This window comes from Petromyzon marinus, unplaced genomic scaffold (genome assembly GCF_048934315.1).
Source record: "Petromyzon marinus isolate PM22_M1 ecotype Great Lakes invasive population unplaced genomic scaffold, UKy_Petmar_22M1.pri1.0 PM_G_Scaffold_21, whole genome shotgun sequence".
NCBI lineage: Eukaryota > Metazoa > Chordata > Hyperoartia > Petromyzontiformes > Petromyzontidae > Petromyzon > Petromyzon marinus.
Genome location: NW_027422773.1, coordinates 2,895,984 through 2,923,618, shown reverse-complemented (window position 1 = coordinate 2,923,618; position 27,635 = coordinate 2,895,984). Strand labels below are relative to the sequence as shown.

General features: G+C 47.2%; 1 long non-coding RNA gene across 2 annotated transcripts; it reads right to left on the bottom strand.

Moving 5' to 3' along the window:
• Positions 1-363: 363 nt before the first annotated feature.
• On the bottom strand, positions 364-7,588 carry LOC142912570 (uncharacterized). Of its 2 annotated transcripts, none has more exons than XR_012934142.1 (4): positions 7,512-7,588; positions 5,270-5,667; positions 832-1,047; positions 364-449 (listed from the first exon to the last, which is right to left on the bottom strand). It is a non-coding gene; the product is annotated as an uncharacterized LOC142912570 (long non-coding RNA). The 2 variants fall into 2 exon arrangements; XR_012934141.1 differs by having other exon boundaries at positions 5,300-5,667.
• Between the last annotated feature and the right edge of the window lie 20,047 nt (positions 7,589-27,635).

The following is a 27,635-nucleotide window of genomic DNA, read 5'->3' as shown; positions in this document are numbered from 1 at the left end:
CCATGTGTATTCAGCATTATTTGCTCACCAAAGTGGTCAATTCATAATATTAAATGAAATCTTTGGTCTGCGGGTGAAAAAACCCAGGTTGTGGTGCACACACTTGTGAATGTACAAAGTATCGGTTGTACTTGCCCTTGCATAGTCCACTATGAGAGTACAGCAGCCCGAATAGATGTCCGCTCCATTCAGAGATGAGTTCGCTCTCTCGGCGCTCTCAACCGAAACAAACGTGGCCAAAAATTAAGGAAAACACGACCATTTCATTTTAAAAACAATACATTTAGCATCTCCAAAATAACACGTAAAATTACGTGAATGGCGGACATATCGTTACGGTTATGCATCTCGTTGAAAGGATATTCCACAAAGGCCTGCAGGCCATTCTTCCTGAAGATAACAATGCGTTGCAGAGGCCCAAATGGTTTGCAAATGTTGTAAAGCACATCCTGCAGGACCACATGGAGCACACAAACGCAGCGAGGTGATTTTGCACGCATTACCAAGTAAATTTGAAAAGCTTTTTTTCCAGTGAATTTTTAAGATCGAGCCATACAGGACATCAATGCTTTCCAAAATCAACATTAGGTCTATATATTGTTTTTTATTCAATGCCATTGGTAGACTTCAAAGCACAAACAAAAAACACGACTTCAATTGCCTCAAATGAACCAAAGGATCAATGTAATTTCCTTAGCAAAGCCATTCACTGTAATCCAAAAACGGACATAATTTCACTCGTATAAATGAAACATGCGCGTGTGTGCGTGGCACACCCGACAAACTATTCACACATTAATGTCCAGCTGCTGTAAGTGTAACAATGCCCACCGTGGTGATGGGGTAGATGGGGTTGAGAATGGTGAAGAGCAGGATGTGGTTGCTGTTGCCGTTGTCCCCCAGGACGCCAGGGCGCCAAAGCTTCTAGCTGGTAGAGAAGTTAAAGTAGGCCGGCTGCCCGCACACGTAGACGGAGCCCTTGGACGAGTAGTCGACGCAGCTGCGGGAGCTCTCCGGGTCTTCAAACTCCACCAGCGCCTGCCGCGTCTTGAGTATCATCACCACGTAGCTGCACGGAGGGAGCGATTCAAACGAGTGCCGTTATTCAAAGATGTGGCCGACTTTAAAACGCATGCCTGTTGTTGTTAATGTTAAACACGAGGTTGGTCTGCTCCAAGTCACCTCATTTGATCTCAAGAAATGTTTCAATGCATGCAACGGAGTGGAGACTGGTTGGATGCAGGTTAGATGCCACGTCCCATTTCAGTTTGGCAGTGTAGTACGTTGGAATTGAATGTACTGTAAGAATATAATTATATTTAAAATACATCTTGAGGGTAATGTAGTCTTCTTCTGTCGATGTATCACCTGACAAACGAAGCCTCTTCAAACGTACATAAACAAGGTACGTGTGTGCACCATTTCAATACGAGATATTAATTTTTAACACGGTTACTAATCACAGTTGAACGTGTGCCGCTTTTGTCAGACGGCACAACAAAAGCAGCAGCGGCACTTTAATTCGGAGGGAATTCGTGACTTGGGGAAATTGAAAAACAAACGGTTTTTGTTTCCATTTAAAGCTTTCGTGACTGCAAGGATGCATCTTCTTTGGTTCTTTCGGTATAGTCGCGTAGAATGAGAATAAAATAATAAATTAATAAAAAACACAATAAAATTCTCACGACGTTTCGGCCACAACACAAGTCGCCTTCATCAGGTGAAGGGACGAGACTGTCCCATTTCAGTTTGGCAGTCTCGTCCCTTCACCTGATGAAGGCCACTTGTGTTGTGGCCCGAAACGTCGTGAGAATTTTATCGTGTTATTTTTATTAATTTATTATTTTATTCTCATTCTACGCGGTGGTGACTTTACCGAAAGAACCCCAAAGAAGATGAAGTGGTTTTTGGTTGGTCACTTCAGGCTGGCAAGGCCCCGAGTAAGCCACGCACGGCGTCGCCGATCACGCCGTGACGTGGGCAACGCCGCGCCCTCTCGTCCACCGCCACACGCGGCCACGACTTTTTATTTACGGAAGTGGTTCTTGAGCTTTAACCTGCAGCCTTGCCACCCCCCCTTTGGTTCTCAATATTTTTTTAAAACGTACAATGTTTATTAATTTAGAGGTTTGATGGAACAAAGTAGCGGTGCGTACGTGCCCGTGCTCAATGTGTTTCGATGGATTTACCTTGTTAAAAAATAATCTGGCACGTCTTGCACCCCCAGAAAGGGCATCTCCCACCCCGTGCTTAAGAACCATCGAGTATTTTTGTGTTATGCAATTTCTTGAGTTATTGAACCGAAAATCGGTAATACTCGAATTTCCAAGGTCTACGTTCACTCCACGTCCGCAAACACCACCACCACAACAATAATAACAATAATAACAACACCAATAACAATAATAACTATAATAACAACAATAATCTTTGTTTTTTTTCGGTAAAGTCACGTATAAATAAGAATTAATAAAATTACATAATAGCGTACGACGTTTCGGTTGCAACACAAGCAGCCATCATCAGGTACAGAAGAGCTAAATTTAAGAGAGAGGGGAAACACATAACCCCAGATGTATATACAGACACCCAAGTAGGGGGGAACTAACACCGACACAATAGGGGACATAGAGAGAGAAGCATACCAAACAGACAAGAGTTTAGCAGAATTTGGAAACCAAATAAAGCAACACAGACGGTCGGTCAAAACACAATTAACGCAAAGCCTGGTTGATTACGTTATTTCAAAGATTGCTAAATTGCAAGTTAAGTATGAAATTTAAGATACAGACGGCACACACACACATAGACATTCAAGTACAGCGGACCAGCACAGGTACAAGCACACAGTGAAGTCGCCTTAAATAGGCAGAGAAGGCAAGGCTGAGAGACAATGGGACATATTAGCATGAGAAGGCAAGGCTGAGAGACAATGGGACATTTTAGCATGAGAAGGCAAGGCTGAGAGACAATGGGACATTTTAGCATGAGGTATGCATAGAGCAAAGTGGAGCACGGCAGCAAACATTCGGAAGCACCAAGACCGACACACAGGCAGAGACAGCACAGAGAAACAAATCCAAGCACAGACACAAAGGCAGATACACAAGCAGAGACAACACAAGACAACACAAAGACAGACACAAAGATACAGACCTTACACCTCCCCGTAGAGGCGGTTTAAACTTGGTTCAAAGCTTTCGTGACTGCAGGAATTAATCTTTGGTGTTTTCGGTAAACAACAATAATAATAATACAGCTTTCTTCCCCATGCGGGCAATGGTCACCACCGACTGGTCACCTGACTAGGCCAAAGTACCGCACGGCCTCCACGAGGTCCGACTCGAGGGCTGTGTCCGAGAGTCCCCGCACGTGAACCACAGCCGACGGTGGGGGCTTGTGTGGGTCCTCAAACGTGTCCTGTGCACGTCGGCAAGGAAGCAAACTCAACACGACTATTGTGCAAAGCTGTTGTTTCCTCCTATACCGAGAAGACAGTTTTCAGTTTCATTTATTTGGTATAGCCCTGTGAGCCATTTGGCTCTTGAATCGGGTGCAACCGCAACAAACAAAAACATGAACAATAAAAACATCTTAAAGTGACTTTGTGTGACTGTGCAAACAAAAAATCCAGGAAAAAACAGCAAAATAATCCTTGAAATAGCACCGTACACCAACGCTGTGTGCAAAAATCCCAGTGGGATGCAAGTCAAACAACAACAACCACAAGACAACTAAGATTAAAGCCATCAGTCTAACTCCGTACTACAACAAAACAATCATGGCCAAACCATAAAACTTTTTCAAAATCACCAAAATAAAGCCAAGGCTAACATCGCCGGCAAGTGATATCGGAGCAGATGCAGACACTTGCATTAAAGGGCTTTTTAAATCTGCATCCGTTTGGCAAAAAATGGCCATAGCTCAGTGCCATCATTTCAGTAATCACTAAGAACGTTTGCGAGTTTAACTTTAAATCTAAACGGCCCTCGAGTTACAAACTCTGGAACTCGCATCCCCCACCGCCAGGTGCGCTTTTGTAGACGCTGTAAAGTTTTATTCCGCAAAGTTTTTAATCACATTGGGGAGGGTCGAAGAGCTACCCCACGACGCTATCGCGTGGGACATTTAACATATCGGTATTTTTACTTAATTAGTATTTTAACTTTTGATTTAAAGCTTTCGTGACTGCAGGGATTAATATTCTTGGTTCTTCCGGTAAAGTCACCACGTAGAAGGGAAACAATAAAATAATAAAAATATAAAACAATACAATTCTCACGACGTTTTGACTGCAACACAAGAAGCAATCATCATCAGGTGTGAAAACCACAGCAAGAAAATTTGAATAAAAGTGGCATTTTTTTTAACGTCAGCACCACGGAGAGCGATTTGAGAGTTTGTTCAGATGGACCAGTCCATCTATGTTCTGAAAAGAGGAGGGGAGAGACGAAAATAATGGATGCGGTCTGAAAGCCACCGTAAGCGTGAACAATTAAGACCCGAAATGGTTTATCAAATCCTTCCAATGATTGTTAAGCCAGAATCCATCTTCTCGGTTGAAATTGTCTCTGTGCTTGTATATGTGGATAGCCTCATGAACGAATTTTTCCTGGTAGGCAATGTTTTTATTCGTGGTCCGCCAGGAAGTGTCTGTGTTGTTGGCCTGACTGGATGTGCTTCACATAATGTTGTTTCAGGTTTGTTGAATTCTCGTCTCTCATCTTTTGCTGTATTTACCTCCGTGATTTGTTCTTGACACCTGATGAAGATCGCTTGCGTTGTGATTGAAACGTCGTGATTGTTTTTGGTTTTAATATAATTTTATTGTATTTCTACATACGTGACTTTACCGAAAAAAACAATGAGTAATGTTTTTATTGTTTCATATTTTTTTATTATTTTAGTTCAGTGCAAAGAGAATACCCACCCTTAGAAGAGAAAACGCCGTATAAAAAAATTACACTGGAAATAGCCCAAAGTGTTAACGAACACGAAATCCACGTTTACCAAAACGCGTTTTACTGAACGTAAGCAGAGCCTAGCGATGCTGTGGTCCGCGTGGTCCATCCCCAACACCAACAACGAGAAGCTCTTCGCAACGGCACTGGAATCTGCGAGTTACAAAGCTAAACAATCACGTTAAATAATATAAACACGGCTGGTGGTGGTGGTGGCACGTCGCCTGAGTGAAGCCTCTGGCCCAGGCCTCACAACGAGGCTCTGGGCGAGGAGGAGTAAAAGAAACATCTTCTCGTTATAAAAACACCTCGTCAAGTCGCTCGTCACTGACGCTCACCATCGCGCCCGCCTGGACGCGGTCGTTGCCTTCGCCATTGACTCCCAGGCGCTTGGCCGCGTGCCGGGCGGCGGAGGCGGTGGTCAACATCGTGATGGCGTGGAGCGCCGGAGGGAATCGATTCGCGATCCTGTCGCTCGAAAACGACGCCCGCGCGGATCGCCGAGCGTCAGCGGCAGCAGCGGGCGGCGGCGGCGGGGCGATTCCAACGCGTGACATCGATTCTCGGATCGATGTGGCCTCTGGCGATGTTCGCGCGGCTTGGTGTGACCCCACAGCCACTCGTCACGTGACGCCTCTCTCGGCCGACTGGGGCCGGCGACGGAGATCTGAAGCAGTCGTGGGCCTCCCCCTAGGTCGGACTCGGACTACAATAAAATTTGATTATATTTTTATAATATTAAATAAATAATAATAAATGATAAATAAAAATACTCAAATTTGATTATTGTAAAATCATTATAAATAAAAATAAATTAAAAATAATCAAATTTGATTACTTTTAAATAAGAATAAATAAATAAAAACCAAATTAGATTATTTTTAAAATAAGCATAAATAAATAAAAATGTATAAACTAAAATAATGAAATGCAATTATTATTAAATAATAAATAAATAAACATTATATGTTAAAATAATCAAATTGGATTATTTTTAAATAATAATGATTAAATAATAAAATAATTGCGCAATTTCGATCACTTTTGCATAATAAATCAAGGCAGAAATATTTAATTAATAATTTAGCCTTTCTTTATAACCAAATTTTAATATTTTAAAGTAATAATAAATAAAACTTACAAATAATCACATTTGATTATTTCAAATAATAAATAAATAACATTCCGTTTAAAATTTTACTAAGCAAATTTGATTATATTTAAATAAGAATAAATAAATAAAAATAATCAAATTTGATTATTATATGAATTAAAAAAGAGGGATGACATTGTCATCCTCTCAGCCGACAAGGTCAATGCCACTGTCATCATGGATAAAATAGAATATAACAACAAAATTAAAGAATTACTCAATGATGGTAGCTATACAAAAATAAAGAGATCCCACCAACAGCCTCGTCATACAAACCAAAATCATTTCTGATTCAACCACATTAATTGATCAAACCAAACAGTTATCTTTGAAACCTTCTGCTGCCAGGCCACCAAGATTATACGGCTTACCAAAAATACATGAAGTAGATACACCCCTTTGTCCCATCGTCTCTACTACAGTGAGGGAAAAAAGTATTTGATCCCCTGCTGATTTTGTACGTTTGCCCACTGACTCAACACCGCACCATAGACTCAACACTGCCCATAGACTCAACACTGCACCATAGACTCAACACTGCACCATAGACTCAACACTGCACCATAGACTCAACACTGCACCATAGACTAAACACTGCTACCCATAGACTCAACACTGCACCATAGACTCAACACTGCACCATAGACTCAACACTGTACCATAGACTCAGCACTGCACCATAGACTCAACACTGTACCATAGACTCAACACCGCACCATAGACTCAACACTGCCCACTGACTCAACACTGCACCATAGACTCAACACCGCACCATAGACTTAACACTGCCCACTGACTCAACACTGCACCATAGACTCAGCACTGCACCATAGACTCAGCACTGCACCATAGACTCAACACTGCACCATAGACTCAACACTGCCCATAGACTCAACACTGCCCATCGACTCAACACTGCACCATAGACTCAACACTGCACCATAGACTCAACACTGCACCATCGACTCAACACTGCACCATAGACTCAACACTGCACCATAGACTCACTCAATACTGCACCATAGACTCAACACTGCACCATAGACTCAACACTGCACCATAGACTCAACACTGTACCATAGACTCAGCACTGCACCATAGACTCAACACTGCACCATAGACTCAGCACTGCACCATAGACTCAACACTGCACCATAGACTCAACACTGCACCATAGACTCAACACTGCACCATAGACTCAACACTGCACCATAGACTCAACACTGCCCATAGGGGGATCCCTGCCTAGGGGGTGTGAGGGGTCAAGGGGATCCCTGCCTAGGGAGTGAGGGGTCAAGGGGATCCCTGCCTAGGGGTGTGAGGGGTCAAGGGGATCCCTGCTTAGGGGGTGTGAGGGGTCAAGGGGATCCCTGCCTAAGGGGTGTGAGGGGTTTTACCGGCACGAGGTTTTCGCCGAGGCTTCGCGGTCCGCCTCCCTGAGCCGCTGTAACTTTAGTGACACCACGTGGTGGCTGTAACTTTATTGACACCACACGGTTCCTGTAACTTTATTGACACCACGTGGTGGCTGTAACTTTGACACCACACGGTTTCCTGTAACTTTATTGACACCACGTGGTGGCTGTAACTTTATTGACACCACGTGTGTCACTGTGTGTATCGCTGTGTGTGTGTACGCTGTGTGTGTCACTGTGTCACTGTGTGTGTCGCTGTGTCACTGTGTGTGTACACTGTGTGTGTACACTGTGTGTATACACTGTGTGTGTGTACACTGTGTGTGTACACTGTGTGTGTGTACACTGTGTGTGTACATTGTGTGTGTACACTGTTTGTGTCCGCATTGAACCGAACCCCCGGCAAGGCCATCTACTTAATGACGAGAGAAAATTCACACGAAATGTCCTTTTCAATGAAGTCTTCCAGATGTAAATTGATACAAGCTTTTAATGAAGAAATAAAATAATCTAATTCAAAACACAACACAATTCAAAGATGCTTAATTTTAAAACTTCAAAACAGAGCATGGGGTACTTGCGTGAATGCGTCCTTCGTGTGCAAATGTTGTGACATTCCTGGCCTGAAGGCCGTCAATGTGTTGGACCCTTATTGGTGCACAGCGTCTCAACAACAGCAGTGGGGTTTGCTTCAACCGATAGGTACGAACATCCAGACGTCAATCAGCAAGGAGCATTGATAGTCCTAGCTAGACAAAATCTACGTCAACACGTAAGACAAAACTACAATTCGTGTTGTAGAGAATGTACCTCCTCCTATACGTGTAACTTTTAAGTGGTATGCCTTGTAACTGATGAATGATCCGAGCGTGCTCCCTATTTCAAAGACAATGAGTTGCTCCAGAGGCAGACGCTTTGTGAAACACAAAAGTACCCTTTGACCTGTATCACAAGAACAATGAGTCTCACCTGAGTTCTCTGTACAGGTTACTTCCAAACACACACACACACACTTTGTCCTAACATCACTTATTCAATGTTTGACCCTCAGACAAAATGTTACATGCACGCGCACAATCAGACAAGTATTCATTCTAAATCATTGACGGGCATATTAACAACATTGAATTACTGCAGCGAAATTGACTGCATCACGTTACATCGTATTAACAAGAAGTTATTTTACAAATACGCACCGTCTGCTTAACAGTGAATGTACAACGTACTATTGCTTCGTCATTCAAAACGAGTAGGCCGTTGCATGCTGGCGTCTGGGTCAAAATGTAGCAAATTCTAAACATTACACTACAAATAATAGATGAGGGCGTTTCGATGGCAACACACGCAATCGTCATCAGGTGGGACAAGCACAGCAGCAATAAGAGGAAACTGCTGGAGTAGGCGCCTACTACTTCAGCAGTTTCTCTTGCTGTGGTTGTCCCACCTGATGACGATTGCTTGTGTTGTGATCTAAACGCCGTGATCTGTTATGTTTCTACCCACGTGGTGACTTTACCAAAAGAACTCAAGAGTGTGGATTCCTGCAGTCACGAAAGCTTCGAATCAAGATTACCTACAAACTACACAACTGAGATGATGCATCAATCATCGCCCCCTACTGACAGGCTCTTGTCCACATGCAGGCTGGTGCAGGGCCACCACCTTGTGCCACACAGGGGCAGCTGCTACTTGGGGATGCTCTTCGAGTGTTTCAGACGAGGTACGACACAAATCTTCGTGTTGCTGAGGCGGTTAAGCAAGCACCGTGTAAATGCAAATATAATAACATAGTGAATGCTTGGGAGCTTATTGTCTCTCGCTCCTGGTTAAAGATCTACCCAACCCACAGGTCCACAAAGATTGGCCGCCCTTACTCTGCAGGTTGCACCTAGGAACTGAGTGTTCAACTTCACATTCTTGTCATTAAAGGCCTGTGACAAAGGTGCATCTATTGGAGCGACATCGTCTCTGGCTTACACATCTACCGGGTCTCCACTTGACTTTGGATTGTCTCGGAGGAAGTCCACCCACACCTCCACTTCCACAAACTGCTGGGAGTTGCCTCACTCTGCCTCACAGTGAGAATTCTCCTCCTGCTTTACGTTGCCTCCATCGATGTGAAGGTCCCATTTTGGTGTTGAATCTTCATCTTCACATTTCACCTTCACTTCTTCACTCTTCACCATCATCTCTTCCCTCTTCACCATCACTTCTTCCCTCTTCACCTTCACTTCTTCCTTCTTCACCATCACCTCTTCATATTTCACCTCGATACCTTTAAAAGTGTCCAAGCTGGGATTTTCTTCCGGGTCTTGTTTCAAGAGGGATGGGCTTATTGTGGCACTTTGACTTTCACAAGCTGATTTCAGACTCCACTCCTTGTGGATCTTCTGATGCTTCTGTGTTTTCCGGTGTTCTATAAGATGTGGTTGCTGTGCAAACGCCTTCCCGCACGGAGTGCACCTGAAGGGTTTCTCTCCCGTGTGTGTTCTCTGGTGTATTACAAGAGTAGATGAAAGTGTAAACGCCTTCCCACACAGAGTACACTTGAAGGGTTTCTCTCCCGTGTGTGTTCTCTGGTGTGTTACAAGATTACATGACTGTGTAAACGCCATCCTGCACATCGTGCACCTGAAGGGTTTCTCTCCCGTGTGTGTTCTCTGGTGTTTTACAAGATCAGATGACTGTGCAAATGCCTTCACGCACAGACTGCACTTGAAGGGTTTCTCTCCCGTGTGTGTTCTCTGGTGTGTTTTAAGAACAAATGAACCTGAAAATGTCTTCCCACAAACACTGCACTTGAAGGGTTTCTCTCCCGTGTGTGTTCTCTGGTGTATTACAAGATTATATGACTGTGTAAACGCCACCCCGCACATTGTGCACCTGAAGGGTTTCTCTCCCGTGTGTGTTCTCTGGTGTTTTTTAAGAGTCGATGAATCTGAAAATGCCTTGTCACACACAGTGCACTTGAAAGGTTTCTCTCCTGTGCGAGTTCTCTGGTGCTGTGTCAAATTTCCAGTCCGATCCGTGCTGTATGCACGCTGGTCGCAATGTTGACTTGTCGTACCGAGCTGCTGTGCTGAGTGCATTTGCTCCATCAGACCAGCGTCAGCTGCAGACAGAAAATAAGAATATCCACACCATCTACACGTCAGTATCAAGCCATGGAGGAATTAATATATACAGTCACACGTGACTTAGACGTCTATATTCATTCATGTATTCATGACTAGCTGTACTGCCCGGCTTCGCCCGGGACTTTGATCCACCACGTCCGGCCGCCTTTGTCTCCCCAGTGGCGATGTTCACACCACAACAGCAGTTACTCGTTTTAGGCTGAGTCGACCTAGGGGAGGCCCAGAAGCGGTTTAAATAATCGTCGCCGGTGGTGGCCGTGAGCGGGAATCGAACTCGGGTCGCCGGGTTCGTAGCGTAGCGTAGCGCTAACCACTACACTACAATGTGTTACGCTTCCACATACACACAGACACAAAAACACAAACACACAGACACACACACAGACACACACACAGACACACACACAGACACAAAAACACAAACACACAGACACACACACAGACACACACACAGACACAAACACACAGACACACACACACACAGACACACACACAGACACAAACACACAGACACACATAGACACACACACAGAGAACGCTAACCGCTACACTACAATGCGTTACACTTCCACACACACACAGACAACGCTAACCGCTACACTACAATGTGTGACGCTTCCACATGCGAGGGTCACGTGACAGATTTAACTTCACAGCTCACTTGCCGTGCAAAAAATCTATACATTATTGAGCTCCCCCCCCAATAAAAACCAAAAGTGTATTTGTATAATGTTTGCACGGTGTACAGTCTGGAAAGTATCCACATGGCAAATTTCCAGTTTGTTGCATGTCAGGAAGTACACTAAACATTTTGAACAGACACACACAATCACAACTTTGCCTTTTATATATATTTGGAGATGCAGTGAAAAACTTTCCCAAAATTCATCACGCGGTTTCAGTTTTTTGATTTTCAGTTTTATTTATTTTGGTTATAGTCCCGTGAGCCATTCGGCTCTTGAATTGGGTGCAACCACAACAAGCAACAAAACAAAAACACGACCAAGAAAATCATCTTACAGTGACTTTGTGTGACTGTGCAAACAGCACTGTCATGGCACGCAATGAGAGGGCAAATGTCATAAATATTCCTGTAAGCCCTCGCATCTTCAACATTAATGTTGCCATAGAAACGTTGTGGGCTTTTTTGCTTCATTTAAAAAAATATAGTATCTGTTATTTTTATTTTATTTTCTATCTACGTGACTTTACCGAAAGAACCAAGAATATTAATTCCTGCAGTCACCAAAGTTTTAAGTCAAAACATTCACACACGTTGACAAAGCCTCACCTTGTGTTGTTGTGGGCAGGTCGCTTCTGATAACAAGAGCAGTATAGCAGCTCAAGCGGGCTTGGCCTGCTAACAAAAGAAAATAAAAACTGCGTGAATATTTGCAATAAAACAAAGTTACAAAGTGGCGAGCCGGGTGAAGACAAATTAAACTTAAGCAAGATTATTAAAGTGAATGCAATCAGACGAGGGCAGGAGGCAAGGCCCCGCGTGGCTAGGCCCCGCGTTGTAAAGTTCCAACCTGGACATCGATTCCCATGCTCGCTGCTACTCAACTGACATCCCTACGAGAGAGAGCGAGGCTCTACCTTGGTAAACAACCACAACAACCACCACCACAACCACAATCGCAATGAGAAGTTCTCACCTCGGATTTCAGTGCAGTTACCTCGTGACGTCACGCGGCAGCAGGTGACATGACGGCACATCCGGGGAACGATACACGCTCCTCCCACAATGAGCAGCTCCGTAACTAAATAGAGAATAAATGTTAATGTAACTCGTCCCATGTGTCGTGGGCAATGAACTCGTCGGCTTTAACGAATAAATTATGCTAATGAGTTGCCGTCACTGGGCGTAGCTTTGCCCAAATAAGGATTGGCACTGGAACGCAATCGGCAATGACACAAGCGGAGGTGACGTCACGCTCAAGAGCGCGGTGGACGGGGGAGGGATGAATACCTTGGTGACATGACGTCACTAGCGAGGTACACCTCCCCCTGGCGTTTCACGCCGATGAAGTAATGCTGAGTGGTGACGTCACAGAGCGGGATTGGAGTTTAAGTTGATTTAGATTCATTTTCATTGCTCCCTCCCTTGGGAGCGTGGGCTCAGCTACAACAACAACGTGGACATTATTGTGTGTACACTGTGTGTGTGTACACTGTGTGTATATACTGTGTGTGTGTACACTGTGTGTGTGTACACAATGTGTGTACACTGTGTGTACACTGTATGTGTGTGTACACTGTGTGTGTGTACACTGTGTGTGTACACTGTGTGTATACACTGTGTGTGTGTACACTGTGTGTGTACAATGTGTGTATACACTGTGTGTGTACACTGTGTGTGTGTGTACACTGTGTGTATACACTGTGTGTGTACACTGTGTGTATACAGTGTGTATGTGTACACTGTGTGTGTACACTGTGTGTGTGTGTACACTGTGTGTATACACTGTGTCTGTGTGTACACTGTGTGTGTACACTGTGTGTGTATACAGTTTGTGTGTGTACACTGTGTGTGTGTACACTGTGTGTTTACACTGTGTGTGTGTACACTGTGTGTGTGTACACTGTGTGTGTACACTGTGTGTATACACTGTGTGTGTATACACTGTGTGTGTACACTGTGTGTATACACTGTGTGTGTGTACACTGTGTGTGTGTGTGTACACCGTGTGTGTGTGTACACTGTGTGTGTACAGTGTGTGTATACACTGTGTGTACACTGTGTGTGTACACTGTGTGTATACACTGTGTCTGTGTGTACACTGTGTGTATATACACTGTGTGTGTGTGTACACTGTGTGTGTGTACACTGTGTGTGTGTACACTGTGTGTGTACACTGTGTGTGTACACTGTGTGTGTGTACACTGTGTGTTTACACTGTGTGTGTACACTGTGTGTGTGTACACTGTGTGTGTACACTGTGTGTATACACTGTGTGTGTACACTGTGTGTGTGTACACTGTGTGTTTACACTGTGTGTGTGTACACTGTGTGTGTGTACACTGTGTGTGTACACTGTGTGTATACACTGTGTGTGTATACACTGTGTGTGTACACTGTGTGTATACACTGTGTGTGTGTACACTGTGTGTGTACAATGTGTGTATACACTGTGTGTGTACACTGTGTGTGTGTGTACACTGTGTGTATACACTGTGTGTGTACACTGTGTGTATACAGTGTGTATGTGTACACTGTGTGTGTACACTGTGTGTGTGTGTACACTGTGTGTATACACTGTGTCTGTGTGTACACTGTGTGTGTACACTGTGTGTGTATACAGTTTGTGTGTGTACACTGTGTGTGTGTACACTGTGTGTTTACACTGTGTGTGTGTACACTGTGTGTGTGTACACTGTGTGTGTACACTGTGTGTATACACTGTGTGTGTATACACTGTGTGTGTACACTGTGTGTATACACTGTGTGTGTGTACACTGTGTGTGTGTGTGTACACCGTGTGTGTGTGTACACTGTGTGTGTACAGTGTGTGTATACACTGTGTGTACACTGTGTGTGTACACTGTGTGTATACACTGTGTCTGTGTGTACACTGTGTGTATATACACTGTGTGTGTGTGTACACTGTGTGTGTGTACACTGTGTGTGTGTACACTGTGTGTGTACACTGTGTGTGTACACTGTGTGTGTGTACACTGTGTGTTTACACTGTGTGTGTACACTGTGTGTGTGTACACTGTGTGTGTACACTGTGTGTATACACTGTGTGTGTACACTGTGTGTGTGTACACTGTGTGTTTACACTGTGTGTGTGTACACTGTGTGTGTGTACACTGTGTGTGTACACTGTGTGTATACACTGTGTGTGTATACACTGTGTGTGTACACTGTGTGTATACACTGTGTGTGTGTACACTGTGTGTGTGTGTGTACACCGTGTGTGTGTGTACACTGTGTGTGTACAGTGTGTGTATACACTGTGTGTACACTGTGTGTGTACACTGTGTGTATACACTGTGTCTGTGTGTACACTGTGTGTATATACACTGTGTGTGTGTGTACACTGTGTGTGTACACTGTGTGTGTGTACACTGTGTGTGTGTACACTGTGTGTGTACACTGTGTGTATACAGTTTGTGTGTGTACACTGTGTGTGTACACTGTGTGTGTGTACACTGTGTGTTTACACTGTGTGTGTACACTGTGTGTGTGTACACTGTGTGTGTACACTGTGTGTATACACTGTGTGTGTACACTGTGTGTGTGTACACTGTGTGTGTGTACATTGTGTGTGTACACTGTGTGTATACATTGTGTGTGTACACTGTGTGTGTGTGTGTGTACACCGTGTGTGTGTACACTGTGTCTGTGTGTACACTGTGTGTGTACACTGTGTGTATACACTGTGTGTGTGTGTGTGTACACTGTGTGTATACACTGTGTCTGTGTGTGCACTGTGTGTATATACACTGTGTGTGTGTGTACACTGTGTGTGTACACTGTGTGTGTGTGTACACTGTGTGTGTGTACACTGTGTGTGTACACTGTGTTTACACTGTGTGTGTGTACACTGTGTGTGTTTACACTGTGTGTGTGTGTACACTGTGTGTGTGTGTACACTGTGTGTATACACTGTGTGTGTACTGTGTGTGTGTACACTGTGCGTGTGTGTACACTGTGTGTGTACACTGTGTGTGTACTGTGTGTGTACACTGTGCGTGTGTGTACACTGTGTGTGTGTACACTGTGTGTGTGTATATACACTGTGTGTACTGTGTTTGTGTACACTGTGTTTACACTGTGTGTGTGTGTACACTGTGTGTGTACACTGTGTGTGTCTGTACACTGTGTGTATACACTGTGTGTGTACACTGTGTGTGTACTGTGTGTGTGTGTGTACACTGTGTTTACACTGTGTGTGTGTACACTGTGTGTGTTTACACTGTGTGTACACTGTGTGTGTGTACACTGTGCGTGTGTACACTGTGTGTATACACTGTGTGTGTACACTGTCTGTGTGTGTGTACACCGTGTGTGTGTGCACTGTGTCTGTGTATACACTGTGTGTGTACACTGTGTGTATACACTGTGTGTACACTGTGTGTGTGTGTACACTGTGTGTATACACTGTGTCTGTGTGTACACTGTGTGTGTGTACACTGTGTGTGTGTGTGTACACTGTGTGTGTACACTGTGTTTACACTGTGTGTGTGTACACTGTGTGTGTTTACACTGTGTGTACACTGTGTGTGTGTGTACACTGTGTGTGTGTACACTGTGTGTGTGTGTACACTGTGTGTATACACTGTGTGTGTACTGTGTGTGTGTACACTGTGCGTGTGTGTACACTGTGTGTGTGTACACTGTGTGTGTACACTGTGTGTACTGTGTGTGTGTACACTGTGTTTACACTGTGTGTGTGTGTACACTGTGTGTGTTTACACTGTGTGTACACTGTGTGTGTACACTGTGTGTATACACTGTGTGTGTACTGTGTGTGTGTACACTGCGTGTGTCTACACTGTGTGTGTGTATACACTGTGTGTGTACTGTGTGTGTGTACACTGTGTGTTTGCACTGTGTGTGTGTGTGTGTACACTGTGTGTGTTTACACTCTGTGTGTGTACACTGTGTGTGTCGTTTGTGTTATGGTCGAAACGTCGTGAGAATTTTTATTGTTTTATATATATTTTATTGTTTCCCTTCAACGTGACTTTACCGAAAGAGCTAAGAATATGAATTACTGCAGTCACGAAAGCTTTAAATCAAAATTTCGTTTTTTTACGTCGCTTTCGAGATTTTTCCGCATTCACTTTTTGAACGTTAAAAAATGCGGATCCGTAAGTCGACATAAAGCGACAGACGCCGTCAGCAAACGCGCATCTTCGCCGTGAAGCCACGAGGCTTTCCGAGGGTCGGGCCCCGCTCAGAGTGGCTGGAGCCCCCCGCCGTTGGCGAAGTGGGCCATGCGGCCCGTGAAATGACGAGCCGAAAATTACTCGGGCAGAGCTCGCGGACTTTCGTGGGAATTTGTGATATGCGACTGCGCGTTCGTGTCTGAACTGGCCCGTATTACCACCAGCTGTGGTCTCAACAGGGGTTTCCCCCCGGTGTGTAATAAAGTAAACCTGTCAATTCTAGATACCAAGGTTCTTTGCAAACCCACGGGTTTTTATCACAGATTTGTTCACGAGGAAATTCAGATCTACAAACACAGACACAATTTCAACTGATAAAATTGTTTCAAATTAAGCAACCATTGGAAAGTTGTTCTAAATCGAACCAAACATTAAACTAATTTTCAATGGTACAGTATATTTTTGAAGTAGTGGTACCCCAAACTTTCGCAGCCCTTAAAAAATCCCTTTTCACACCATCAATAGGTAAACTCCCCCTCCGGCAAGTCCACCCGCACGTAAACCACCTCTATGCTGTCGGCCAATCAAATGCTAATTTTTATGCTAATTCCTTTGTCAAGGCACCTTGTTTCCTCGCACACAGCTTAAAGGTCGCGGTCTGAGCGTGGCTGTGTTTCACTCCAGCGCTGTCCTCACCTGATCAAGGCCGCTTGTGTTGTGGCCGAAACGTCGTGATTTTTGTTGTTTTATTTTTTGCCTACGTGGTGACTTTACCGAATAGAACCAAAGAGTATAAACCTGTCAACCTAAAATAACCATTGTCACATTAGACGCGGCTTAAAAACGTGCGTTGACGGAGACAAACTTGTACGTATGCACGCACGTTGAACTTCTTTCGCACCGTACGTAGCCAACCGCGCTAACCTGAGGTGCGGTCGGCTAAATCGCCGCGCGATGTCCGTGCGGCACAGGGCCCAGTCTACCGCGTGCCGCGGCCTCCCTTCGAGCCGGGAGTCTTCCCGAGCGGCTCCTCCGACGGGAGCGTGCGGCTGTGGGAGGGTGGACCACGACGTCCCCCCGTGCCCACCCTGCGATGCGGCGGTCAGGCTGCGCTGGACGCCGCCTGGTCCCCCCACAGCCCTGCGCTCGCTCGTGGCCGCGCTCGCCGCGGAGGCTCCGCGCGCGCGGGAACTGTCCAGCGGCACGTGCGTCAGGCCGCGTGCACGCCGCAGTGGCCGGGGTGTTAACCACACCTCGCCCGTTATGCAGCCCGCGGTGCGATCCCGAGGCCTGCGTATTTGGAGTTTTGCAGGCCTCTCTCCCCGCGTGGTTGAGTGGATTTTTCCTCCGGCTCCTCCGGTTTTTCCCTCTGCACGTAGGAAACATCGCGTCGGTCAGCTTCACAGTGGAACAGACTTCAGCAGCAGGCCACGATGCCAAGGAGCGTGAAAGGCAGCAGCGGAGAGGCCGGTCGTCGCCGTGCCGGTTTTCTGTCGACGCTAGAAGCTAGCCGCTATGAGGGCGCTGAAGGCGACGGTCTGTCAGCAGCGGCCACGGCCGGTTCTGGATTCTGGCTCGTTCGGGAGGCAGTTACGGGTCGATGATTGGGGTCAAGTCTAGCGAGCAATGGCACGATCCATCGGCTTGGTGGTGGGCATCAAGCGGGACAGCCATGGCCGACAATTACCCCGATGGATTTAACCCTGTACGGTAATATACTGAACATGCATGGGCATACCAAGTACTTGCACCATATATTGATAGACGTTATGCTGTTTTAAAGCGTGGATTCTTGGGGACTTTTTTATGGGCCATCAGCCATCACGACAATTTCCGTCTGCTTATGACAGCGTAACGTGCCGACTTATCCCGAGATCCACAAACAAAAAATATTTTGCGATCCACCCATGAATCACGATCCACGCATTGGCCACCGCTGACCTGCTCGTGCAACAGAATTGTTAACCGGTATAAAGCAGGAGAAGTTTTGTGGACCACTCAAAATCCAGGGCCCCGAACGGCAGCCCCGGCTGCCCCTGGCGATTGTTTACGTACAATCCTTTTCACTTCAGTCGTAAAATTAAAGATTTTTTGTTAAACAATGGGCAGTGCCACCCGTTCCCAAGTTTGGTGTTTCCCGACTCCAGGGCGGTGCGGAGCGATCCTGAGAGATGCTGACAGATGCTGAGACACGTACCGCGTCGCCCTCTACCCTGTCCGTGCATCAATCCTGAGAGACGCTGGCAGATGCTGAGACACGCACCGCGTCGCCCTCTACCCTGTCCGTGCATCGATCCTGAGAGACGCTGACAGATGCTGAGACACGCACCGCGTCGCCCTCTACCCTGACCGTGCATCGATCCCGAGAGACGCTGACAGATGCTGAGACACGCACCGCGTCGCCCTCTACCCTGTCCGTGCATGTCTCGACATCTTAAGGCGTGAAAATAATTTCTAGCCAAGGGGGGGGGGGGGGGTGGTAGGACACCAGTTGGGGGGATGGTTTGGCACACAAAGGACGTAGATTTATTTATCCCACATATGCACAATGTCTTAACAGCTGCAAAAAAAACTGTCAATTTGTAATGAACGCCTTTTCAAAGGAGAAGTTTTTCATCAGCAAAGAAATGTCCATAATACAGGTTAACTCTCCAATGAGTGACACTTTTTGACAATACATTCAATGTGTATGTATTATACAGTTTTTCAGTACAAACAATGTTAGAAATAACAATTTTTTTTGGCGTGACATCAAACGTGCAGTCTGCAAATGTGTGACCGTGTGCGTCTATGGATGTCCTTTGTGGTTTCACTTCACGTGGCCTCAACGTGCACATAGCCTGGCACAAGCGCCGTGGTGAAGTCACCGCCACTTAGTGGCGAATGGCGGTTGTTGTTATTGTTGTGTTATCGATTTAAAGCTTTCGTGACTGCAAGGATCCATACTCTTTGGTTCTATTCGGTAAAGTCACGTAGTAGGTAAAAAATAAAACAAAAAATCACGACGTATTTTTCAAGTAGTGGTACCCCAAACTTTCGCAGCTCTAAAATTCCCTTTTCACACCATCAATAGGTAAACTCCCCCCCCGTGCCAACCGGCATGTGCACCCGCATGTACACCACCTCTACACCGTTCATCATGCTAAGTCGGCCAATCAAATGCTAATTTTTATGCTAATTCCTTTGTCAAGGCACCTTGTTTCCTCGCACACAGCTTAAAGGTCGCGGTCTTAGCGTGGCTGTGTTTCACTCCAGCGCTGTCCTCGAGACAGTCTCGTCCCTTCACCTGATGTAGGCTGCTTGTGTTGTGGCCAAAACGTCGTGATTTTTCTTGTTTTATTTTTTACCTACGTGACTTTAACGAATAGAACCAAAGAGTATTGTTGTGTTCTTTGTTTGTACGCGTGGCTCTGGTTCTGTGTCTTTTGATGTCCTTGTCTGTGAGTGCAGAAATTGTGGCACTGTCAGATGTCATCGGTACCATAACGACCTCCCACAATGAGCAAACAGCAGCGATGGGGGAAACGTCGTGAACCAACCGCACTGCATCATCATACCTCGTGACGTTATGCCCTGTGGCAGCTTGTCATTACACTTTGGCTGGGGCCTAGACTTTGACTCAACATTGACAGAAATTATTTACAATGCGTATTTTTATTCTTGGTTCTTTCGGTAAAGTCACCACGTAGAAGGGAAACAATAAAATAATAAAAATATAAAACAATAAAATGTATCACGACGTTTAGATTGCAACACAAGCAATCATCATCAGGTGTGAAAACCACAGCAAGAAAATTTCAAATTGTTATTGCTGTGGTTTTCACACCTGATGATGATTGCTTGTGTTGCAGTCGAAACGTCGTGATACATTTATTGTTTTATATTTTTATTATTTTATTGTTTCCCTTCTACGTGGTGACTTTACCGAAAGAACCAAGAATATGAATCCCTGCAGTCACGAAAGCTTTAAATCAAAATTTAATGCATATTTTGTTTTTCTGAACAAAAATACGAGCGTGTTGTGTGTTGAATCCTAGGGTCAGAGTCTATGCCACATGTGCAGTCTCAAGTTACCTATTGACAACTTTTACTCAGCCTACCCTGTCAACTCCCATCCATGTTCACTTTACTGGACTTCACCCAAGCTCGACTGCCAAGGTCTACACAAGTCTCACAATTTATCGATTTAAAGCTTTCGTGACTGCAGGGATTCATCTTCTTGGATTATTTCGGTAAAGTCACCACGTAGAAGGGAAATAATAAAATAATAAAAATAAAATGTTATTTTATTATGTTTTATTTGTATTATTGATGTAGTGGAGTAGATAATGCGCATGGGAATTGGCCATGTACAGTACATACAGACAGACAAGGAGAACGGGTCACACGAGGGCGAACAGGTGGTCGAGTCGCAAGTGCCGTAAACAAACCCAAGTAATTAAGAGAGTCGTGACACGAGGGCTGTGATTGGTCGAGAGGCTGTTAGCGTTAAGTGGTGGCGTCGGAATGTCTGATGAGGGGGACAGGTGCGGGCTGGCGGGAAACGGCCAGCGAGCCACGTGGCAATTAATTAAGGCTAATGCGAGAGGGGATAAAACGCGAGGTGGTTTGAACAGAGGGGGGTTGCTGTTGGGGAGTTGCGGTTGGAGAGTTGCTGCTGGGAAGTTGTTGCTGGGCAGTTATTGGCGAGAGGTGAAGAGATACGGAGAAGACAGCTGGAAATGTTCTGGAAGAATAGATAGAGAGCCGGATTCCAAAGACAGTAAATAGCGATAGGGAGAGTCAGCGTTAGCGGAGATAGATAGAGTCACTGTGTGTGGATAGATGGAAGTCACTGCGTGTGAAGAGATAGCGGCGATACTGTGTGTGAGGAGATAGAAGACGAACCACTGTGTGTGGAAGAGATAGAAGACGAACCACTGTGTGTGGAAGGGAAGACACTGTGTGTGAAGAGATAAGCGAAGAAACACTGTGTGTGGAAGGAGATGCACGGACGATGCTGAAGTAAATCGGAGCGTCCGAGTTGGCGGAGCACGGAGAGAATTACTGTGTGTACGGAACGATGGAATAAAAGTGACGGCGAAAAAAGAGACGGTTGTCGTCCGAGTGAATTCACGGCACTACATTTGGTGTCAGAAAAAGTACGCAACACGCCACAATGTCAGGAAAGCGGCAAAGAAGAGAAATGTGCCAGTGGACTCGGGCGGCGACAGCGACAATGACGATTTGCAGCCCGGCCAGATGGCCGGCAGTACTCCGGACGGTGACAGCGGTTCGGGTGGTGCTGAAGGCCCGGGATCGCCGGAAGATTGGCGAGTCCTCATGACCCAGTGGGAGGCCAGAATGGAAAAGATGTTGGAGGAATTCCAGAACTTCTTGACGGAGAACCGCATTCAACTACCCGTACCGGGTCCACCGCCGGAGGTTGCCGCTCAGCCGGAGCGGTTGGAAGAATCTGACGACGAAGACGACCAGTCGGAGGGACCGCCACGATGGCTACACGTACAACGATTTGAGGCCAAGGTGGGAGATTGGACGGCATTCATACGTGCGGCTTACGAGTTCCTGAAGTGGACGGAGAGTGCCGCGTTACGAGCACTGCCGACGGCATTGGATGATGACTCCTTGGCGACTTTTAACGGACTCCCTGCCGCTGTCAGAAAAACATTGGACGGTGCTATTGCGGCAATGAGGAAGGTCTACGAGCCGCGGTCGGTCGCCAAACGTCGATTTCAACAGAGGAAACGGGAGGCCACGGAGTCCCCCCTGGCATTTCGCAGCGCCTTGCTGGCCCTCGCCCAGGTTGCATACCCGGCGATGGACGAGGAGGGCTGGGACTCCCTGCTGCAAGAGAAGATGATACAGCTGGCAAAGGAACTGAAAGTCGTCTTGTCGCTCCCAGACAAGGATGATGACGACGACGTGTCATCGTTGCTGATCGCCAGGAACATAGAAGTCAACCTTGATATATGAGACGAACCAGCGGCGGCGGTAGCGCAGCCGTTGCTGACGACCCCTGCCGGGGCTGTGAGCACGGTGGTGGTGGTGGTGGACGAGGCGCCGCCGATGGCAGCGGCGGCCGGGGTGTCGACCGGAGACTGACGGCGTCGTCCCGGGGCATATGGAGATGGCGTGCATCGGACATGCTACGAGTGCGGGCGGAGGGGTCATCTCGCCCGCGACTGCTGGAGACGAAGAGGTTGTCCTCCATGGGCGCCGAACTACTACAGCGGGCGGTTCCCCCAAGACCAAGGATCCCGGGTGAGTCGAGATGCATTCAATACAGGGCCGCCCTATCCACATCACTCATCCGCGTCATCTCACCCGTATTCATCGGGTTCGGATAGTACGCATGGCCGGGATACGTGGGGCGCGTTGGTACATCGTGTGTTGGGGGCCACGCCAGGATCGTTGGATGTGATGGGGCGTCGGCGACTCTCATTTCGTTGCAAACTTTTCGGTCGCTGCCGACGTCGCGTGGCTCGTTAGCGTCAGTGGAAGGGCCATGCGTAGCGACAATCGGGGGTAGTTTGGGCATTATGGGCTGCGTGGTTGCGACAATTCAAATTGGGGAGGTGATTGTGACGGGAAGTGTTTTGGTTTCAACGGCCTTGGCGGTACCGTGTTTGTTGGGCACAGATTTATTGCAAAAGATGCCAATTAAGATTTCAGTGGAAAGAGGTTGTTTGGAATTACCGTCGGGGAGATGTATGAAATTTTTGGGGACACCTTCGAAATTTGCGGTGGCGAACGCTGTGGTGCAGGCCGTGGTGAGCCGCACCGTGCGTGTCCCACCTGCATCGCAAATATTGATACCTCTACGGTTAAAGAAGGAATTGCCTTGGGATGAGCTGCAGGAGGGATTGCTGTTAACACCCTCAAATGCTGTATCGAGAATGCCCACCGTGGTAGGGGCTTTGACCATAATACCAACGTATTGCGATCCTTTCATTCAAATTGTAAATACGGGGCACGAAGAGGTTGTTATTCAAGAGGGCACTACGTTGGCGCACGCCATGGGTGCGCCGGGTCCAGAAACGAAAACATGCTTGCCTAGGGGACAGGATGAAATGTTGTCAAGGGAGGAAGACGATTCGTAATGGTTAAGGGATCTTTACAAACAAAACCCAGAGTTATCGCCTGTGCAGCGGTCGGGTTTGCATGCGTTGCTAGTGGAATTTAAAGATGTGTTCAGTTCAGGGAAATACGACGTGGGTCGAACGACGTTGTTGCAGCATCGTATTGACACGGGGAACGCACCCCCGATCAGGTTAAATTCGCATCGTGTAGGTCCTCTTGAGAAAGAATGTATTCGGCGATCTGTTGATGAAATGCTAGAGCACGATATTATCGCCCCATCGTCCAGCCCCTATTGTCCTCGTTAAAAAACGTGACTGAACCATGCGATTTTGTTTTGACTATCGGAAATTGAATAAAGTTTCGGTGGCGGAAGCGTACCCGCTTCCACGAATTGATGATTCGCTGGACGCCCTGTCCTGCGCCAGAATCTTTTCGACCCTCGATTTGTTGTCGGGCTTTTGGCAATTGCCCCTGGATAAAGAGTCAAGACCTAAAACGGCATTTCGGACACCACAAGGATTGTATCAATTTAACGTGCTCCCGATGGGACTCCACTCAGCGCCGGCGACCTTCCAGCGATTAATGGAACTCGTGTTGTCGGGCCTGCAGTGGGAGTCGTGCTTGATATATTTAGATGATGTGATTGTTTTCAGTAGGAATTTCGATGAACATTTGCAACGGCTGCGCGCCGTTTTTGGCAGAGTGCGGCGCGCTGGATTGAAATTTAAACCACAGAAGTGCCAATTGTTGAGAACATCGGTGAAGTATTTGGGGCACGTCGTTAGTGCGTCAGGAGTGGCCACTGATCCGGAAAAGACGAGTTGTGTGCGTACATGGCCAGTGCTGAAAACAGCAGGGGAAGTGCGTAGCTTTGTGGGCTTTGCGTCGTATTATCGGCGGTTCGTTAAGGATTTTGCCACAATTGCTCGACCATTGCATACACTGACCGGGAAAGGTGTAAAGTTTCAATGGGGGATTGCTGAACAAAAATCGTTTGAAGCGTTGCGGGCTGCACTGGCGGACGCACCGCCGTTGGGATACCCGGATTTTACGAAGCAATTTATACTTGACACGGATGCCTGTGATACGGGCATAGGCGCGGTTTTGTCACAAATGGTTGATGGCGTCGAGAGAGTGGTGCCATATGGCAGCCGGGTGTTATCGCCGGCGGAGCAAAAATACTGTGTGACGCGTAGGGAGTTATTGGCGATTGTCCATTTTGTACGCCAGTACCGACCGTATTTATACGGCAGGGAATTTTTGATCCGCACTGATCACGCGGCGCTACAGTACTCGCTGCGCGTGGATCAGCCATCGGGGCAAATGGCTCGCTGGATTGAGACCCTCCAGGAGTATTCTTTCACGATCCAGCATAGGAAAGGGACGCACCATGTAAACGCGGATGCTTTGTCGAGGTTGCCGCGACCGGCTGAGACGTGTCGGTGCAAAGAGGGCTCGCAGCGTTGCGGCACGCCCCTGCAGGAGTTTCCGCAAACGGTCGCTGCAGCGGGTTCGGGGGTGCCAGAGATAGTCCCTGGAGCAGAAATTGGACTGTTGGGGTTGTCATTGAAGCAGTGGAAGCAACTGCAGGTGGAAGATTCCTTGCTGACCAGGATGAGGCTGCGTGCCTCTCGTTCAAGGGGTTCGGAGGATCGCCCATTTTTTATGTTAACGGAGGGGTTGCTTGTTCGCTGGGATGTGGAAGCTCAAAAATTTTGTATTGTTGTCCCGAAGGTGTTGCGGGGGAAACTGATTAACGAGGTACATGAGAAATTGCTGCATCTGGGGGAGAAGAAGACCGCGTTGACGGTGGGGAGTGAATTTTACTGGCCGGGAATGTTTAACGATGTGAAACAGCATGTAAAAGCATGCCAGGAATGTGCACGGAGGAAAGCGCCGGCACGGCCATATCGTGTCCCTTTGCAATCGATTCAAGTTTCGAGAGTGAACGAAATTGTGGCGCTGGATATTTTGGGTCCGTTTCCCGTCACCCCCCGAGGGCACAGATATTTGCTCGTCGGGGTGGAATACTTAACTCGTTGGCCGATGGCATGGCCGCTAGTAGACCAGTCAGCGACGTCGATCGCTGATGCTTTCTTGAATGGATACGTACTAGATAAGGGGGCCCCGGAACATTTGCTTACTGACCAAGGCAGAAATTTTTCATCGAAATTGATTAAGGACGTGTGTGACTCGCTGGGGACCAAAAAGATTCGGACGTCCCCGTACCACCCGCAGACTGACGGGATGGTCGAGCGGCTGCATAGGACGCTGACGTCCATGCTTTGTCACCAAGTAAACACCGCTCAAGATGATTGGGACCTGCATGTTGCAGCGACGCTGGCCGCGTATAGATTGGCCCCGCATGCCTCAACGGGGTACTCGCCATTTTTTCTGATGTATGGACGGGAACCGGAAGCGCCGGCTATTGTGAAATTGGGAATTCGAAAACGGGAGAAATCTACGACGGTGCCTGCTCCGATGCAGGTGGCTTTGGACCGTCTAAGGGAAGCCCGAGAGGCTGCATTGCAAAATACGGAACGACGACAAGCCGCTAACGAAAGATTGTTCGGCAGGCAGCGGCCACGAGAGCCGTGGAGTGTTGGAGATAAAGCCTGGTTGCACTGCCCCATGGTGCCGGTGGGAACGTCCCCGAAATTTCACCGCCCCTAGCAGGGGCCCATTGATATTGTGGAGGTTTTAAGGGATCAGAGTGTGCGAATAAAATTCGGTCGTCGGACATGGTTTGTTCACCCGTCGCGCCTGAAGAAATTTGTGTTACCACATGACGCGTCATCCCCCATCCGAGAGCGGCCTGTATTGGATGTGTCCGACGAACCTGTGGGGAGGTCACAAGTGCGCGCGTCCCAGAGATCTGCCCCCCGTGTGCCTGCAGGATCACCGTTTTTGGGCAGGGTTACCGACCGGATGCCGATTGAACGGCCACAGATCCGGACCAATGGCCGTCCCGACCGGGAACGACGGACAGCCCCGCCAGCTGAGTGTCGCTAGGACAGGGATGGGCGTAGGGTTCATTGGCAAGACGAGCGAGGCCCTCCCTTACCGCAGGGTATCCCGTGCAGGGGAGATGGACCGGCAGCGGGAACCCGTTCCAGGAGGAGTACAATACATTGACTTTGGGGGGTTGGGAATTCTGTATAAAGGTGTTGTGTGCGTGTCGTTGCGTGATTGTACAAAAGGGTTGTATATTGCAAATGCGTTATGTATATATGTTGTCATCGTTCTGTCCGCTTCACTCCACTACTCCAATTCGAGTATATCGTAGCCGGGGACGGCTAGGTTCTTTCATCACGGGGGGGGGGGGGGGGGGGGTGATGTAGTGGAGTAGATAATGCGCATGGGAATTGGCCATGTACAGTACATACAGACAGACAAGGAGGACGGGTCACACGAGGGCGAACAGGTGGTCGAGTCGCAAGTGCCGTAAACAAACCCAAGTAATTAAGGGAGTCGTGGCACGAGGGCTGTGATTGGTCGAGAGGCTGTTAGCGTTAAGTGGTGGCGTCGGAATGTCTGAGGGGGGCAGGTGCGGGCTGGCGGGAAACGGCCAGCGAGCCACGTGGCAATTAATTGAGGCTAATGCGAGAGGGGATAAAACGCGAGGTGGTTTGAACGGAAGGGGGTGGCTGTTGGTGGTTGCTGTTGGAGAGTTGCTGCTGGGAAGTTGTTGCTGGGCAGTTGTTGGCGAGAGGTGAAGAGATACGGAGAAGACAGCTGGAAATGTTAGGGAAGAATAGATAGAGAGCCGGACCCCAAAGACAGTAAATAGCGATAGGGAGAGTCAGCGTTAGCGGAGATAGATAGAGTCACTGTGTGTGAATAGATGGAAGTCACTGCGTGTGAAGAGATAGCGATGATACTGTGTGTGAGGAGATAGAAGACGAACCACTGTGTGTGGAAGAGATAGAAGACGAACCACTGTGTGTGGAAGGGTAGACACTGTGTGAAGAGATAGGCGAAGAAACACTGTGTGTGGAAGGGGATGCGCGGACGATGCTGAAGTAAATCGGAGTGTCCTAGTTGGCGT